The sequence below is a fragment of the Notolepis coatsorum genome (assembly GCF_963971535.1).
Source record: "Notolepis coatsorum genome assembly, chromosome: 13".
Lineage (NCBI taxonomy): Eukaryota > Metazoa > Chordata > Actinopteri > Aulopiformes > Paralepididae > Notolepis > Notolepis coatsorum.
In genome coordinates, this window is record NC_140177.1 from 84,928,579 (window position 1) to 84,934,578 (window position 6,000).

Consider the following 6,000-nt stretch of genomic DNA (forward strand, 5'->3'; position numbering starts at 1 on the left):
GCTCTATCAAGTCCATAGTGATGGAACAGCATAGTAAAGAAGCGTCATATGAGTTAGAGCCTTAATATCATAAATATACGCGTCTTCCTGCGTAATATATCATAAATATACACCTCTTCCTGTGTAATATATCATAGAAATACACCTCTTCCTGCATAATATAGCCCAAACCATGATATGCTCGACAAGCTGTGTACACCCTTGTACAGATTTGAACAAGAGATGATTTTCAACCCCATACCCCCCGGTCTCATAGGAAGATTGCCCCCTACTCATGTTCCATTCAGTCTTGTGTTGTGATAATATGGCTTTGACCTTGGATCGAAAGTCTTCAGAAGCCCTCTGTTGTCTAAACATATTGATATTCATAAAAGCACTATCTCTATCAATCTGAGGGACAGAGATTTAATGTGATATAATAAGGCAATAATGAGGTATTTTCTCTTGTTAAAATGTCATTTATGTAATGCATAAAAGATGATGGGTTCAGCTGTTTCCGCTTTGTAATCAGTCAGGTTTTCTTTTATTATTTTTTTTCTTTCTTTATTTCTTTCTTTCTTTCTCTTGGCCCAGTACACTAACAATGGCGTCAGTGCCAGACATTGTCCCCATAATCAGCCAAAATTGCTTCATGTTTCCACTATATAAACAATCATTAGGATGTTGTTTTGCTCATTCGCCTCGCCTCAGCCTTTCATTTGCACACAGTGGCTGTGATGAAAACACAAGACAGCTTTCTAATCTAAATCAGGGATAGCTTGAAATGTCGAGATTGTGACAGCATGGCAAGGCAAATACATTTGAGTGTGCATCTGTGTGTGTGTGTGTGTGTGTGTGTGTATGTGTGTGTGTGTGTGTGTGTGTGTGTGTGTGTGTGTGTGTGTGCGTGCATGTGCGTGTGCGTGTGCGTGTGCGTGTGTGTGTGTGTGTGTGAGTGTGTGTGTGTGTGTGTGTGTGTGTGTGTGTGTGTGTGTGTGTGTGTGTGTGTGTGTGTGTGTGTGTGTGTGTGTGTGTGTGTGTGTGTGTGTGTGTGTGTGTGTGTGTGTGTCTTAGGATCCCCCCTGCTGACACGACACCTCATCTCCATATTCCTTTATGTGAAATGTAAATGGCTATATGATTATCTTTACACGGGTGCAACCAGGAAATGGTTCTACTGTGACCAAAAAAAAGAAAGAAAGAAAACGCTACAGTACAATTTATAAATTATTTATGTGTGTAGTAAGGGTATACACAATAATTTATGTGTAAGGGTAGTAAGGGTATATGCAATCCTTTATGTGTGTAGTAAGGGTATATATTCCTTTATGTGTATAGTACGGGTATATATATATAGATATATATATATATATATATATATATATATATATATATATATATATATATATATATATATATATATATATTCCTTTATGTGTATAGTAAGGTTATATACATTCCTTTATGTGTGTAGTAAGGGTATATGCAATCCTTTATGTGTATAGTAAGGGTATATATATATATTCCTTTATGTGTATAGTAAGGGTATATGCAATATTGTATGTGTATAGTAAGGGTATATACATTCCTTTATGTGTGTAGTATACATTCATTTATGTGTGTAGTAAGAGTATACACAATAATGTATGTGTATAGTAAGGGTATATACATTAATTTGTGTGTAGTAAGGGTATATACATTCCTGTATGTATGTATGTAGTAAGGATATATACAATCCTTTATGTGTGTAGTAAGGATATATACATTCCTTTATGTGTGTAGTAAGGATATATACAATCCTTTATGTGTGTAGTAAGGATATATACAATCCTTTATGTGTGTAGTAAGGATATATACATTCCTTTATGTGTGTAGTAAGGATATATACAATCCTTTATGTGTGTAGTAAGGATATATACAATCCTTTATGTGTGTAGTAAGTATATATACATTCCTTTATGTGTGTAGTAAGGATATATACAATCCTTTATGTGTGTAGTAAGGATATATACAATCCTTTGTGTGTGTAGTAAGGATATATACATTCCTTTGTGTGTAGTAAGGATATATACATTCCTTTGTGTGTAGTAGGGGTATACACATTCCTTTATGTGTGTAGTAAGGGTATATACATTCCTTTATGTGTGTAGTAAGGGTATATATACATTCCTTTATGTGTGTAGTAAGGGTATATATACATTCCTTTATGTGTGTAGTGTAGTGCCGAGATATGGGAGTCGGAGACGGTAGCTCGAGGTAGAGCGAACAGTATTTATTGAGTACACAAATACCACATGCTACTCCTACATTGCTTACAGTCGACTGACCTGTGATGGCAGGTAGTGCCACCAGGTATAATGTTCGGGCGGAACTCTTGTTCCTAACAATAGTTCCGTGGGTGAATTATGTACAATTAACAATCACTACACAAGCTCCCCCAGAATTCATCCATGGTCAAAATCTCCACGGCGGGGAGAGACAACGCCCCGGTGTGTGCGGACAACCGGGGGCGCAGAGGGGGGAGCGGTGCCAGCGCTTGCGCCCTCCACGGCGCCCGGGGGCACGTACCGGCCACTGTGAGTGCGGAAAGCCAGGGGCGGGGAGGGAGGGGCGGCGCACGCGCCCGCATCCTCCCGGACACCCGGGGGCACAGACGTCGACGAGGTCACCAGCGACTCAGTCGTAGGCGGGTCCCGGGGTAGCGGCGGACGGCCTCGGCGGGGGGAGAGGGCCAGCTCCAAGGGCTGGGAAATGTCTACGTGGGCGGGTTTAATCTTGCCGTGGTTGTACCCCACCTCAAAAGCGAGCCTTCGCCAGTCCTCAGGGGCCTGTGGGCTAGGATGTCTGGTGGAGAGGTCAAACAGCAGCGTCGCACCCGAGTCACCAATCGCGACGTCCTCCAGGCGTAGACTGGAATCTGCAGTCCCGAAGGCCTGGATGTCGTGGTCGGAGGCCTGTTCCGAGCCCATGTTGACGTAGTCGAGGTCCGGCTGTACAGCTCCGATGACGACTCCGGAGAGGCAGTCTGCGACTACGTTGGGCTTCTCGGTGACGTGCTGTATATCCGCGGCGCACTCGGATATCGTACGTGAGCTGTTGCTGTTGTTGTGCCGACCACGGTTCCGCTACCTTTGACTCAGAAAACGTGAGGGGTTTGTGGTCGGTGAAAGCTGTAAGAAGGCCGCCGTATGTCGCCTCATCGCGGACACATGCAAACGAAGCCTGTGTCTGCATCAAGACAACTGGCGCTGCACTGATGGCTGCCTTTCTGATCGCTCCGTCGAGACTGTGCTTTCTTTTGTTAATTTTTATAGTATTAGGAGTTTTATTTGCACCAACTGTTGGTGCATTATATGTGTATGACCGTCAGTCAATCATTGACATTGGATTAAGGAAAACTTACCGATTGGATTGCTCTCTGGATCGGATCGCTGAACAGCAGAAATGGCCCGCCGAGATCCTTTGTTATGGCCATGGCCAAGACCAGGAGAAGCCGCCGCGAAGACGTGGAAAGAGAGCCGGGGTCCGAAACAGACTGAGGTCCAAACGACACAGAACCACATTGCCCAGCATATTGTTGGCCAATGTGCAATCGATAGGAAATAAACTGGACGACATCAGAGCACGGATCCAATTCCAGAGGGACATTCGGGATTGTAACGTCCTCTGTTTCACAAAAACTTGGCTGAGTCCAGATGTCCCGAATCACGCAATAGAACCGGCAGACCACTTCTTCGTTCTCCGCAAGGACCGGACGGCAGAAGAGTCACTAAAGAAGAAAGGAGGCGGCATTGCCTTCATGATAAACAAGGAGTGGTGCGATTTAGGCAACACAAAGGAACTGTCTAACCACTGCTCCCCAGACCTGGAGTTTATCACGATAAAATGTCGACCCTTCTTCCTCCCAAGAGAGTTAACGTCCATCATCCTCATCGGAGTGTACATTCCACCACACGCGAACACTGGGGTCGCACTTTCAAAACTTCACGGCGAGGTAAACAAACTCCAGACAGCTAATGTTGACGCTGCCATTTTGGTTCTGGGTGATTTCAACAGCGCGCGTCTTAAAAAGGTGTTGCCGAATTTCTATCAGCATGTGACCTGTCCCACCAGAGGCGAGAACATATTAGACCATGTATACTCGCAATTTAAGAATGGGTACAAGTCACAGGCTCTTAGTCCATTTGGTAAAAGCGATCACGCCGCCATCTTCCTTTTGCCAAAGTACAAACAAAGTCTTAAGCGAACGCCGGTGGTCTCGCGAGAGGTTAAGCGTTGGGCCGTGACGTCAGAGGAGTCACTCCAAGCTGCACTTGGATGCACAGACTGGAGTGTATTCCGTGATAACACAGCCAATATTAACGAATACACCGAAACGGTGATTGACTATGTCTGTACTCTGGTAGAAGAAACAATCCCCTCCACCAAAATTAAAATCTACCCAAATCAAAAGCCCTGGGTAGACAAATCCGTCCGTGAGGCTCTGAAAGTGCGCACATCAGCATACAACACCGGGCTGGTGACAGGCAACATGGAAGAACACAAGATGGCAAGATACAACGTCAGGAGAGCAGTAATAGAGGCAAAACGGCGTTACAGGGATAAAGTTGAACTTCAGTTTGAACAGGCTGATGTGGTAAATTCCCACAGACTTTCTACAATAATTTGAGGTTATTGTAGTACAATACAATGAGATTGACTATCTGGAAGGAGGAGGAAAGGGACCATACTTGATAGAATCTGACTTAGCAGATGAGGAATAAAACGTGTACACCAGACAAACCAGAACTGTAGTTCAACTCAACTGATTTATTTGAGCCAGGGCCAAGAGTGAATAGAAGGTTGCCTTTTACATACAAAAGATTATCAGAGAACATTAACAGGGCTGTCTGTGTACAGAAATATCACAATCAGGTTTGCATCTCAACCTCAATAATGTACATAAAACAGTCACTTGGTTAACATAATCTGAACATACATTAACCATACTGCACACATTATACATGAGTAAATCTGGTTTCAGACATTAAGCTTAAACAACAAATGGTGTTTCCCATGTATTTACTCACATAAAATGCAAACAGCACAGCAGTCTCTCGATGGTGGAGGGGTGGAGCCGCAGACCCCTGGGGTTGGTTCGGTCTGGGCTCCTGAACTACCATTTTGTGTCCTCTTATATACTCTAATTTCTAGCCAATAATAGCTTTACATAATACAGTTGGTCCGTGGGCGTCTTCTGTGAGCGGTCTCCTGTGGGCGCTGGCAGCCCCTCCCCCTGGGTTGTGGCGACGTGATGGGACAGCGGTGGCCCCCGTTGATGTGATCTTTTGCTGAGATGAAGGGTCCTGTCTTGTCTCACGAGGGGGGGCTGGCCTGATGTCGTCTGGTGGGGGGGGGTGTGAATACTCTTTGACCCTTTGGGCCAGATTACCATACAGTACTATCTGGTCACAGTAGGTGTGACCTTTGTCTATTCAACTATCCCTGCCACCACTTCTGCTAAACAGTATACAAGGCTGTTTATGAAATTCAACTCAATATTACCACACTGACTCTAGAGGCATGTGGCAGGGCCTCAGAACAATGACAGACTACAAAGGCACCCCCCTCAAACTGAACAGTGACATCTCCTTAGCAAATTATCTCAATTCCTTCTATGCGAGGTTTGAGGCTGTGAATAACAACACCAGCCTACAAACCACGGCAATGGGGGGGGGGGGGGGGGGGGGTCTGCTGATGGAGACTCAGTGTTCAGGGTAACAGAGCATGAGGTGAGACGGATCTTTAAAAAAGTGAATATCAGGAAGGCAGCAGGACCGGACGGCATCCCCGGCCGCGTCCTAAAAGTCTGTGCCGACCAACTGGCCCCGGTATTCACTGACATCTTCAACCTGTCCTTGGAACAGGCTGTCATCCCCACCTGTCTGAAGAAGTCCACCATCATCCCTGTACCCAAAAAATCTACGCCCGCTTGCCTCAACGACTACCGCCCTGTAGCCCTCACCTCCATAGCCATGAAGT